At 46.1% G+C, this 13,608-nt stretch overlaps 1 protein-coding gene across 1 annotated transcript in view; it reads left to right on the top strand.

Moving 5' to 3' along the window:
* Positions 1 to 7,425, top strand: part of PIKFYVE (phosphoinositide kinase, FYVE-type zinc finger containing) — an 85,756-nt gene extending 78,331 nt beyond the window's left edge. The window contains exons 35-36 of the mRNA XM_048485388.1: positions 2,889 to 2,963; positions 6,154 to 7,425. The gene's annotated coding sequence lies outside the window, so the exon portion shown is untranslated. The remainder of the gene's footprint in view (positions 1 to 2,888; positions 2,964 to 6,153) is intronic.
* The last annotated feature ends 6,183 nt before the right edge of the window (positions 7,426 to 13,608 follow it).

Raw genomic sequence — 13,608 nt, 5'->3', positions numbered from 1 at the left:
GCACTGAGGTCGCAGCAGGAGGCCGGCCTCGCTGTTCTGCCCCCTTTGGAGGTCGGGGTGGGGGGTGGCACCTTGGACGGTTTCTCAACAGTGGCCCCTGCCCTGTGGAATGCCTTCCCACCAGAGGTCCGCCAGGCACCTACTCTTTTGGAGTTTTGGCACCTGGCAAAGACCAGCAACTTCACCTGCGCGTTCAACTGATTTCGCCATACTGGGATTGGCAGGAGGGGGGGGGGGGGTCTGGTATACTCCACCTACCTTTGGGAAAGGTTGGGGTGGGAGTTTCCAAACTAGGAATGTTCTATGGTTTTAGGATCATTTTTATAGAGGTACTGAATGGGATTTCATCATGCTTTTTATTGTAACCTGCCCTGAGTGTGATTGGTGTTTGGAATATGCTGCCACAGGAGGTGATGATGGCCACTAACCTGGATAGCTTTAAAAGGGGCTTGGACAGATTTATGTAGGAGGAAAGCTTCGATCTGCTGGCTACCTATCTTGATCCCTCCCTTGGATCTGGAGATTGCAAATGCCTTGTAGCAGACCCAGGTGCTTTCGGAAGCTAAGCAGCAAACGCAGGCAGCAGGCCATTGCTTTCACATCCTGCACGTGGAGCTCCCAAAAGGCACCTCCAGGGCCATTTCATGAGTAGCAGAGAACTGGACTAGATGGACTGTGGTCTGATCGAGCTGGCTTGTTCTTATGTTCTTATGTTCTTATGAGTTTATTGTAAAGGGAGGGCAATAAATTGAAATAAAGATAACCATTTTTTTAAAAAAAGTTAAGATTTTGGATTTTGTGGCGCCACAAGACACACACAATAATAACACACCTGCCACAGAGTTTATTATGTTTATGCTTTGCATCATTTAACTCTAAACAATACAATAGCTTTTGGGGTTTTTTGGATTGTACACACACAGTTTAATATAGTATGTTTACGCTTTGCATCGTTTAACTCTAAAGAGTCTAAACAGTGTAATGGCTTCTGATCTTTTACAAAAGAGACACGGGCAATTTCTAAACGTGTGATGGATGCCTGAATCTCCAACAGTGAGCACAGCCTTTCTTAGACCCACCCCATGTGATTCCACTTCTCCTTGTACTCTGACCTCTTTTAGTGTTGTGTGTACTTAATATTTCCTTGCCGAAGCAAGACAAGCACTCTGTTTCCCCTTCTCTCACTATGTGACAGCTGTGTAGAAAGGCTTCCATGTGGTCTCTGTGGGGTAGGAAGCAACCCTTTCCAGATTTGCGCCTTTTCACAAATTGGCGTCACATTTTCTTCACTGGGTTTGAATGAAAGCAGAGAAAGTTTTATGCCCACAGCACGGTTTGATTATGCAATGCTCCCATTGGCTTGTATTTAGAGGACAGACGTTGGAATGAGACTTGCTCTTTGTCAGGGACCTTAGGCACTCCAGATACTGTGGATCAGCTCCCCTGCCAGCTTGGCCAATTGGCCATGCTGGCAGGGGCTGATGGGAATTGTAGTTTGTGAACATCTGGAGTGCCATAGGTTCGCCACCACTGTTCTAAGTGGTAACTGAGGTTTGAAATACCACTCTGACAAACTGTGCTAGAAACGCATACAAATGAGCCACCTATTGTGTCGAGATATATAGGATAGTCATTTTGGCGGTGGACGCTACTGTCAACTTGTAGCAGACTTATAGTCACCCCTTGCGGTTTTCAAGGCAAGAGTTGTTCAGAGGTGGTTCGCTTTGCCTTCGTCTGCTTCATGACCCTGGTGTTTCTTGGTGGTCTTCCATCCAAACACTGACCAGGGCCGACCCTGGTTAGCTTCCAAGATCTTATGAGATTTTGGCTCGCCTGGGACATCCAGGTCTGGGCTAATAAGGTGAAGCAAGATGGACCTGCAGTCTTGAGGGAGCATTCAGAGCTTATGAAGAAGAGGAGGAGTTTGGATTTATACTCCGCTTTGCTCATCCATAAGGAGACTCAAAGGGGCTTCCAAACTCCTTCCCTTCCTCTTCTGACAACAGACACCTTGTGAGGCAGGTGGGACTGAGATAACTGTGACTAGCCCAAGGTCACCCAGAAGGCTTCACGTGTAGGAGAGGGGAAACAAACTTAGGTCTCCAGACTAGTCTGCCACTCATGTGAAGGGGCGGGGGATCAAAACTGTTGCTCCAGGTCAGAGTCTACTCTACACATGTGTAATCCGGTTCTCCAGATCAGAGTCCACTACACCCACTGGTTCGTAGAGAGCATTTGGGAATTTTAGGCAGTACCTTCTCTCTACTTCTGACAACTAGAATATATTGCTTGGACCCATGGTGGTGAACCTTTGGCACTCCAGATGTTATGGACTACAATTCCCATCAGCCCCTGCCAGCATGGCCAATTGGCCATGCTGGCAGGGGCTGATGGGAACTGTAGTCCATAACATCTGGAGTGCCAAAGGTTCGCCACCACTGGCTTGGACCATTCTGAGGGTAGAATCCTGGAAACACCCCTCCTCCTCCACTACCACCCTCCGCCTCGGGGCATTTAAAAATGAGAATCTACCCTAATTTAGACAGTTGGCACAAGGATCTTGTTGGGATATTCCTGAGATCTCCGCATTATGTGCTGAGATCTTGAATATGCCCATGCAATTGAAGTCATCTTGTCCGCAGAGCTGCTTCTTTTCCCTGAGATTTTACTGGAAGGGGGTATATTTGGTGATGATATTCTGGACTTCAAAGGTGGTGGCAGGGGGCAGGTGAGAAACGTGATGGGAGGAAGTGGGTGGATGCCACGTGGACTGAAGGTTCCTTGAAGGGGGGGGGGGGTGCTCGGGGCCCAGATTTTCCATGTTATTTGCAACTGGCTTTTCCCCCAAGGTCGCATATCTAACCCAAATTATCTTTCCTTCCTTGTAGATTACATCCGCACATTTACTTGGGACAAAAAACTTGAAATGGTGGTTAAGTCAACAGGCATTTTGGGAGGGCAAGGTGAGTCAGAAGAATGTTTCCAGTTTGTTTATGTAATAATGCTACATTCAGTGCTATGTTTCCCTCCTCCCTGCCCCTTCTTAAGTTCTCTTTATTTTTGGGTGTATGCTTTCAACTGACATTAAGTTCTCCTGGGAATATAAACATACAGACTCCATCTTGGAATGGCAGAAGCCATAAGATCCTTTTACTGTCTAAGGGGTGGGATTTTTAAATCCTAACAATTGTCCAGATTGGGGACCGGGGAGTGGGAAAGAGCGATGTTGCATTTTCTGTTGTTCCAATATGGGCAAAAAAAAAGTTTGGATGGAATAGTTAAGATAGCAGGTCCCCAAACAGTTTGCTGAATTATTCTTTAGGCCAGTGGTTCTCAACCTTCCAAATGCCGTGACCCTTTAATATTGTAGATTTTAGCCTGGTTTTAAAATATCAACTTAGAAGGTTCTTTATTATAGTCTGTCTCAACAAAATTGCAACAGAAAAAAACTCTAAATTAAAAGAAAATGCTAAATACTAAAAGATAAAACTACAAAGTTTTAAATTTAAAACTTATCTTTAAAAGGTGGAGGAGCTCAACGAAGAGCGACCGCTCGGCCGTGACCCTTTAATACAGTTCCTCCTGTTTTGGTGACCCCCAACCCTAACATTGATCCATTTTACAGATGGAGAACGCACTTTCTCGATCTGCAGAGGGTCTTAGAAGTGAAACTTCTGTGAAAGGGTCGTTCGACTCCCAAAGGGGTCCCGACCCCCAGGTTGAGAACCACTGCTTTAGGCTCTGAACTCATTCTGGAAAATGCAAACTGGCATGTTTGCACCTGGTGACCTCCAAGCGCCTACCCTGGACCTAAATGTTTAGCACATGGGCATCTTCCTGCTGTTTGGAAAGACCAGCATCTGGAGTGTCGATCTTTTGCTGTGCAGTGGCAAGCTGCTTAAGACAAGCATCCTATTTGATGGTCATAGAGGGTCTAAATGGCAGCTGGATGGAATTCGCAGCTGCAGGGGGTGATGCCAGCCTCCAGGGGGCACCTGGAGAACCCCTGGAATTAGCAGCTCATCTCCAGACTATAGAGATCAGTTGCCATGGCGAAAATGGATGCTTTGGAGGGTGGCTTCTGTGCCGTTGCACCCCCACACTGAGATCCCTGTCCTCCCCAGGCTCCACCCCCAAATCTCTAGTTGTTCCCCAGCCTAGATTTGCCCACACTTCCCCCTCATCCCTTTCCAGTTGCCAGGGGGGAAGAACAGAATTGGAAGAAAAGAGTTGGAAGAGACCCCCAAGGGCCATCAAGTCCAACCCCTGCAATGCAGGAACATATAATCAAAGCACTCCTGACAGAGATGGCCATCCAGCCTCTCTTTTAAAACCTCCAAAGAAGGAGACTCCACCACACTCCGAGGTAGTGCATTCCACTGTCCAACAGTCCTAATTGTTAGGAAGTTTTTCCTGATGTTTAGGTGGAATCTCTTTTCCTTCACCTTGATCCCGTTGCTCCTGGACCTAGGCTCTGGAGCAGCAGAAAACAAGCTTGCTCCCTCACCAACGTGGACACCCCTTCAAACCTCGGGCTACCTTAGCTGATGGTAGAGGCATTCGACTGAAGCTTGCTTTCCTTACGTGCCTTTCCAGATTTGGTTTCAGTTTTCATCTCTACAAATATTGTACAAATATTTGTTTACTTTGCAGCCCCTTTTCTCACTGAGATTCGAGGAAGATGACAAAATTAAAAACCGTTCAAGCACAGTATGAGATGCGTTAAACCATGTAATAAGATTGGGTTGCAAAGTTAGAAAACTGTGACAAGAATAGAATGACACATGCAGAGGTGGGATCCAGCAGGTTCTCACAGGTTCTCAGAGTAGGTTACCATTATTTGTATGTGTACCGAGGGGTTTACTAATGGGTGATTTTTGACGCGCATTGATTTTGCCTTAGTTACAGCCCCTCCTCTCAGCAGTAGCTAGCGCAGAACTTGAAGCAGTCTAGCAGGAGGTGCAGGCACCGGTCGCATGGCAGGTGCCTGCGCCCTGGAGTGCATTCGCTTCCCTGCGCCAAGTGGACTCAGCGTGCAGCGGCTCGCGTCAACTTGCCACAGCCCCACCCAGGAATGCCCGGCCATGCCTCCATCATGCCCCACCCAGCCCCATTGGCGCTACGCCACAGTTTGAATCCCACCACCATGGGAACCTGTTACTAAAATTTTTGGATCCCACCACTGGACACATGACACAAGAAGTGCAAAACTTTGGTTACAGAAGTGAGAACTTTGCTGCGAAAACGAGATAATGCATACAATAGTGCCATAAATCAGCGTCCTTGTCCTTTTATAAAAGCATCCTTCTGAACCATTTCCAATATTTCAAGCCCGGTTGCCGTTGGCAAATGAGAGACCGCGATTCCTGTTTCCTTGCCTTGTTAGATGGATTTTATGGGAATATGAGGCCTTTCCAGAGGTGGGATCCTGCAGGTTCTCAAATTCAGTTCCCAGCAGTGGAGTTCACCTAATTATTTGTTATTATTGCCAGTATTGAGGGGGGTTACCTAATTGGAGTCTGCTTTTCACGTTAGGAAATTCCATTTAGGTCCAAAATCGCATAAAAGTCCTGTTGTTTCCTATGTGGCTAGTTAGCTATTGCAGAAAACGGGATAATAATTCTCCCTGTTGGGCTGTTTTTAAAAGCATGTTTTAGAAATATGGTCCAAAGTTCGCTTGTTTTAAAGAAAGTATATTTCTTTTGATTTCCCTTAGAAACAAAATTCAGCATTTGAAAGTATGAAGTATTTTGACAGGCAGTCAATTAGAGGAGAAGTCGATTGTTTCTGTTGGCGGTAGATCTGATAGGACTGGCTATAATGAGTTTAAATTCTGGACAGAAAGATACCAGCTGGAAATTAGGAACTTTCTTTTTACAGTAAGAGTTTTTTACAGTAACAGAGAAATTATTAATGCCCCGCCCCCAGAATGCCCGGCCACACCCCATCATGCCTACCGCCACTTCATAGGTAGCTCACACCACTGTTTGAATCCCACCACCGTGGGAACATTTTTGGATCCCACCACTGGGCCTTTCTGACCTTGACTTGCCCTCTTAATTGAAACAGGAAGCTGTCATCCGTGTTTAGCTGTTGTGGTTTCGCTGCCTCTGGATTAACCTTCGTTTTTTTTCCCTTGTTAAACATTATCAGGCAAAATGCCAACTGTGGTGTCTCCAGAATTGTACCGGACCAGATTTTGTGAAGCCATGGACAAGTATTTTCTGATGGTGCCGGATCACTGGACAGGGCTGGGCCTGAATTGTTAAGATGAAAGACCTCTTGAGGAGGCGTGGAAGAGAGATTACTTCCGATTCCCTCAACACCGTTGTCTTCAGTTGCAAATCAGAAGAATCTCAGCCTACCCCAAACTACCTGGCGGTGAACCCACACTTTCATGCAGGACCGTTAATAGAAGAGCTGCTTTTCAGGATTACTTACGATCAGACTCACATCCCACTATCTCACTTACAGGCTGAACACGTTGTCCTCTAACCAGGCAACTGTTGAGGGTGGACTTTTTTTCCCCACCGGTCGCTGGAAACTGTCCGAGCACTGGATTCGAATGTCGGCCTGTTCGTAATAGCTACTTGCGTTAGAAACCTCGCACATTTTACACAGTTGGTTAATCTAAAATTCAAGTGAATTTGCAGGCCTCCAAATCAGCCCGCGAGGATGTTGCGATAGAGATTTCTTTAAGAGGGGGAAAGAAACCTGTTATTAACCCAGCAGGGTCTTGTCACTGTGGTGACCCAAAGCGTAAGCGTGGTTGTGCAACTTGCTCTGTTATGCACTGAGGTTTTTCTACAGGTTTCGGTGTGCTGCAGGTTTTGAGAATTTTACAGCCCAATCCAGGGGTCGGGGGCGGGGGGGGGATCGTCTCTTGGACCCAGCACAGGCCCAAACTGGCAGATTTACCCTCTCTGGGGCACGTACCCCCGCAGAGGGGTGGTGTAACCGTGATAAGCCCTACCAAGGCTTATCACTTTTTTCCTTTTTTTGCTGCACCCCACGCCACTCGAGAGCCCTCTGGAGGTGGCGTGGTGGCGGAGCCTTCCCCAGCCCCCTCTGGATTGGGCTGCCCGTTATTTGTAGATTCACCATTTTGTCTTTTGGAGCACTGCTTTTCTTTTAAAGGTAAAACACTTTTTTTAAATGCAGTTGTATGTTTTACTGCAGGTCCACTTTTCCCCGTGGACCCCAATTCGGATTTCAGTTCATTACCAGGGGATGGAATTGCCCTGTTTCAAGCCGGCTTCTGCGTGCTCACTGCCCACAAGCGTACTTTCTCAAAAGCAAACCTCTTGACTGATCCGAGGCCCGTCTTGAGAACATGACCATCGCAAGACAGTGTTTATGACATTTCTATTTCTCGTGCTTCTTACCCTCCAAGGGGTCACCTGTCTTTGTGATGACAAATATTTTGGCTCTAGACCCGTGGTGGCGAACCTTTGGCACTCCAGATGTTATGGACTGCAATTCCCATCAGCCCCTTCCAGCATGGCCAATTGGCCATGCTGGCAGGGGCTGATGGGAATTGTAGTCCATAACATCTGGAGTGCCAAAGGTTCGCCACCACTGCTCTAGACTGACCCGCTCTGTTTTTGTTTCAATAACGGCACCGTTAAAGTGCCGATCCTTCATACTTGATTGCTTTTCGTTTCATTACCAGGTAAAGTATTGCATTCCATGGATCTCTCTCTTTTTTGAAAGAGCAAAACCAGGCTGTTGAGCAGTAGCCTCTTTCGCTGCGTAGATACTGATTTTCAGTTTCTGTAGGTGCTCTGAACCGAGCTGGTATGTGGTATCGTACACCAGGTATGTGGGGATTTGGATGGTCTTCCCAACCTGAAAGTTTATTTAAAAATAATATGAAAACTGTACTTTTTGTTTGAACATTATAAATATTATAAAGGCCAGTACAAATGAGAGTGTCTGTATTTAAGAAGGTATGACTGACTTTTCTCTTTAACTGGCTAAGAGCAGGGGGGTAGAGAACTTGCGGCTTCAGATGTTCAGGGACCATTAATCCCCTATCAAAAGCCGCTTGGTCCAGCATGTGGCCAATTGGCCATGCTGGTAGGGGCTGATGGGAATTGTAGTTCCTGAACATCTGGAGAGCCGCAGGTTCCCTACCCCTGGGCTAGAGAGTGGATGAGATCAAGAATCCCATGGCAAAGCACAAGGATTTGGATTAGCAGTGTAATCCTAAAAGGAGGTTACATCTGTCTAGACCACAGGTGTCAAACTCGCGGCCCTCCAGATGTTATGGACTACAGTTCCCATCATCCCCTGCCAGCATCATGCTGGCAGGGGATGATGGGAACTGTAGTCCATAACATCTGGAGGGCCGCGAGTTTGACACCTATGGTCCAGACCCATTCACTTCAGTAGATTGAGAAGGGTGTAATGCGGTTTAGGATTGCGCTGTAATTATCTCTCACTGCATCAAAGACGATTCTAAGCCTGCTTCGTGAATAGCCTGTTATGGCCCTTCAAAGGAGGGGGGGGGGGTCCCATTTGTGTGGGGGTCCCATGAACAGTCCCGTTCCAAGCACCCCACAAAGACGTGCGATGGTGCTGACTTTCCGCAAACCTCCACCTCTGTAGGAACAATCCAATCTTAGCATTTAAAACCTAGTCTTAGCATTAGAAATCATAGCATTTCTGTGGAAAACTGAGGTTCTATTTCAATACTTCTCAGATGGGGCACATTCACCCCATGCAGTATGAAACACGAGACCTGCATAGCTGGATATTTATTCTTGGAGGTGTTTGGAAATTCATTGTGCAAGTTCCAATTCATTGTATCAAGAATGCAAATTGGTCACACCTTTCAGTGTCTATATGGGAAAGCTCAATTATTTGCTTTCAACTGGAGTCCTGTTATTTTATCCTGTTCAGAGCTGCAATGTTTGAGGGTTTTTTTTTAATGTTCAACGAGAGGATCGGTCTCAATCTGACGCTGTGACCCATCTTTATCCCCTCGAATTTAGTCTTTTTTTATTTTTAGCTCGATCGACACACTCCTTAATTAAAGAATGCGCTTTGGAACATCTATGTTTAACCTTCGGCTGATTTGAAGTACGGGTTGTAACCGATTCCCTGCACGAATCTGAGGTTTGCTATTACGCCGCTTCCCCTAGCATTGCTGCTTATGAGATTTCTGGAAATTGTTTTTAAATGCTTGAAGGTGAAATGCTTATGTTTAGCACTGGTTACGAAAGGTGCATGTTGGTCTAAAACTATAGCTTTTTTCTTTCAAACAGCTTAAGTGGCAACTGGAAAGGATCCTGTGTTCCGGAAGAAGCTTTGATTTCTACAACTCAGGGCCCGATATGCTTGTATTTCAGGCTGGGGTGTTTTGGGTCGTTAACGATAACCAATTAATTTGGCTAATTTCTGCCTTGAACTCTGCAGTCTGACTGTCTGAAGAGCTAAGCTGTGCACATTTTTCCTGGATACGAAAATCCTAAACCTTGAGGTACTTTAAGCCTCTTCTATAAAAAAAAATTTGTTGCCTTAACTCAACTGGCCAGAAGGCCGCTGAAACTTTTTCATGACCTTCTCCTCTAGTCTCAAAGTATCCTCACTTGCAACACAAGCAATGTGCTTTGGAAAAGACGGCCACAGTTTCTAGAGCAGTGGTGGCGAACTTTTGGCACTCCAGATGTTATGGACTACAATTCCCATCAGCCCCTACCAGCCCCTCCCATCAGCCCCTGCCAGCCCCTGCCAATTGGCCATGCTGGAAGGGGCTGATGGGAATTGTAGTCCATAACATCTGGAGTGCCAAAGGTTCGCCACCACGGTTCTAGAGCATTGTTGGCTCATTCTTCAGTGGTTGGCCAGTAGTTGCAATTACGTTGGGCTTGTATTCAATTTCAAATGTAAAAGTTCCGTATATTCAAAACATGTTGCAGATTTTTCAAGCACAGCTTGATTGGCGGCGACGGAATGAGGCGGACGGATTTGCAAGCAGTAGAACAGATTGTAATACTTCAAATTGCGGATCGGTAATGGGGTTTTTCATATCTCCTCAAGTTAAAAAAAACCTCTTTGCAACAACACTCACACACCCCGGCGGAAAACCGATTGGAGGGGAGAGCATATAGCCCCTTTCCCCCTGATCTCGGCTCGCAGGAAGGTAAAAACAACATTTGGAAACGATTCCTCTCACCTGCCCCTTACCGTTTATTTCATTCCACCACCTCATTCTCATTGTATTCGGCTGTATGTGGCAGCTGATTTTGTTTCTTGGACGTAAGCTACAGTGTTAGAAACCAGCAGGAATTTGCTTCCCGGATAAATGAGATGCAATGAATGTCTGTATATAGGCTTGAGATTGGTGGTCAGCAGGATCAACCATGAAAGTGTCAAGGTTAGGACAGGAAAATTCTTCTTTTTTTTCTTACCCTTTTATATTGCAGAAGCCACCAAGAGGGGCGATCTTTGGGGCTTTGCATCAAAGGAACTGACTCAAAGCACGTTTGGCTGTGCATTTTCTCTGCTGAACGGCTAGCATTTAACGTTGTCCTTTCAAGTCAAGTCCTTCAATACTGACTTCCTCCACTTTCTAGAAAGCAATAAGTATCATTCATCAGAGTGGCTGAGATCTGAGGCTACTAGCGTCAGGCGCCTGAACCGGACAAGTTCTGCAGAGGTTCCTGACTTTGCTTGGTAGAAGTTAGGTACAAACACAGTATTCTAGAAGCACATCATTCAGGCAGTATTCATGTTCCAGTCAGTGCAATGTGTTTCTTATTAATTTTGCTGTACAGATAAACCACATGTGAGTTGTATACAGAGTAAGGAAGTTTTTACAATTGTGAAGCAGATACGCTTCCCTAAGTGTTTTTTTCATGGGTGGGAGGGGGAGGAATATTTTTGGGTCTAATTATGGAAAACGCCAATATATTTTTGTGTTCGCTGTGCTTGTATAGCTCAACTGGGAATCTGTGTTCCTCACACAGTGGGGCCCTCTTTAAGTTTCCCTTCGAGTTCGAAGGGAGGGGTACCGCATAAATAGGAACTACGAGAAGCAACCCTGTTAAAATACTGCAGACCAAACTTAAACCATGTACCGTAGAAGCACTTATTTAATGTACATACTGTATATATTTCTATCCTATCTTGCGTGTTGAATGTATTTTTTTTAATGATCCCGCAATGTTCGACTATTTAAGAGGAATGACCTTGGTTACTTGGACTACTAAATTGTATATAGGTTGTGACGGGGAGAGAAAGAAATAAAGAAATAGTATCTGCTGTCTTTTGCTGCTTTATTTTCTTGGTCATCTCTGGAGTACTCAGGAGAGTAAAAAGAAGACTTGAGTGCATGTGTAGTATTATGTCTTGTTCCCAAAGGCCTTTGATGAAGCTCGCCCACAGACATTCAGGGACTGATGCATAACTGAGGATGCTGCCCACCTGCTTACGCACGAGTTCCGTGACTTTTTCTGCTTTTGTCTTCCCTGGTTCCATCCCTGAGGGTTGGGATAGACCCTGGAAGGCGCCATTCAAACGTCGTGGTTTTACATAAGTATTAAAGCAGTGATTCCCAACCAGGGTTCCGTGGTACCCTGGGGTACCATGAGCACGTCCCAGGGGTACCATGACTATGCTACCGCCTGCCCCCCCCCCCACCGGAATCAAATGGATTTTGAAGGGGGGGTTGGAAGTCTCATGGGCTCCCTTTAAACAACATTGAAAAACAGCATTGTTTTATTTGCCTGAATTCGGTGTGGATTGGGAGGGGGGGGGTAGATTTAAAGGGAGCTCTCCCTTTAAATCCCCCAATCCTTGCCAAATGTAGGCAAACAAACAACGCGGCTGTCAACACTGGTTTTCCCTCCCCTCCCCTCCCCTCCCCCTGATTGCCACTCCCCCCACCTACAGGCCAAAAATGGAAAAAACCCTTAAAAATGCAACCCCCCCCCCCACAAATGTACTTCAAGGGTACCCTGAGATATGAAGAGCGAGGTCAAAGGTACCGCGACATCAAAAAGGTTGGGAAACACTGTATTAAAGGTAAAGGGGTCGTCGTTGTCCCATGAGGTGACGTCACATTGCAATGTTTACTAGGCAGACTGTGTTTACAGGGTGGTTTGCCAGCATCTCCCCCAATTGTCTACACTTTACCCCCAGCGAGCCGGGTTCTCATTTTACCAACCTCGGAAGGATGGAAGGCTGAGTCAGCCTTGATCCGGCCACCCCAAATCAACTTCCGTCGGGATCAAACTCAGGTTGTGAGCACAGCTTTGACTGTGATCCTGCATGTTACTGTTCTGCACCACAGGGCTCCTTGCGTAAGTATGGGTAGATATTAAATCCTTTCTCACCTTTTGTCCTAGTAATGCGTAGCATGTTTCTTCAGCAGTGGCGTAGGAGGTTAAGAGCTCGTGTATCTAATCTGGAGGAACCGGGTTTGATTCCCAGCTCTGCCGCGTGAGCTGTGGAGGCTTATCTGGGGAATTCAGATTAGCCTGTGCACTCCCACACACGCCAGCTGGGTGACCTTGGGCTAGTCACAGCTTCTCGGAGCTCTCTCAGCCCCACCCACCTCACAGGGTGTTTGTTGTGAGGGGGGAAGGGCAAGGAGATTGTCAGCCCCTTTGAGTCTCCTGCAGGAGAGAAAGGGGGGATATAAATCCAAACTCCTCCTCCTCTTCTTCTTCTTCTTCTTCTTCTTCTTCTTCTTCTTCTTCTTCTTACCTCACAATTCTTCATCCTCACATTAATGGTTTGAAATAGAACATGCTTTCTAAAAAAAATATAAAATCCACACAACAATGGGGTTTCGGTTGGAAAGCAAATGAGATCTGGTCTAAAGTCTGTGTATGACGATAGTTACCAATGGGTAGCCATATTTGTCTGTCATAATAGAGCAAGTCACATGGAGCCTAATAATAATTAATAATTTTCAATGTGAGTTTCTGTGAGTCACAACTAATTTCTGATTCATGCAGGGAAAATCATGCTGGGAATTCTTAGAAGAGGAGTTTGGATTTATACCCTGCCTTTCTGTACCTTTAAGGAGTCCCAAACTGGCCTACAAACTCCTTTCCCTTCCTCTCCCCACAACAGATCCTTGGTGATGTAGGTGAGACTGAGAGAATTCTGAGAGAACTGTGACTGGCCCAAGATCACCCAGTAGGCTTCACGTGGAGGAGTGGGGACACAAATCCAGATTAGAGTCCAGATTAGAGTCCACCTGCTCTTAATCACTACGCCATACTGGCTCTCTTAAGAGGAGAATTATATTCCACTGGGAGGAGTGGGGGCTTTGAACAGCTGAGGCAGAGAGAGTCGGTGTGAATTCTGCCAAGGATGTTTGGAATGTAAAATTTCAGTTTAAGGGAAAAAGGTAAAAGTTGCGGTAGAAAGGTTAAGCGTACGAATCCCATCACAAATCAAATTGCCACTGAACTTCTATGAGCATGCTATTGGACCCACAATTTTTTAAATTGCCCCACCAGCAGTGGCATAGGAGGTTAAGAGCTCGTGTATCTAATCTAGAGGAACCGGGTTTGATTCCCAGCTCTGTCACCTGAGCTGTGGAGGCTTATCTGGGGAATTCAGATTAGCCTGTGCATTCCCACACACGCC

Source organism: Sphaerodactylus townsendi, linkage group LG02 (assembly GCF_021028975.2).
Source record: "Sphaerodactylus townsendi isolate TG3544 linkage group LG02, MPM_Stown_v2.3, whole genome shotgun sequence".
In the NCBI taxonomy this organism is placed as follows: domain Eukaryota; kingdom Metazoa; phylum Chordata; class Lepidosauria; order Squamata; family Sphaerodactylidae; genus Sphaerodactylus; species Sphaerodactylus townsendi.
This window is presented reverse-complemented; position numbering and strand designations above follow the sequence as displayed.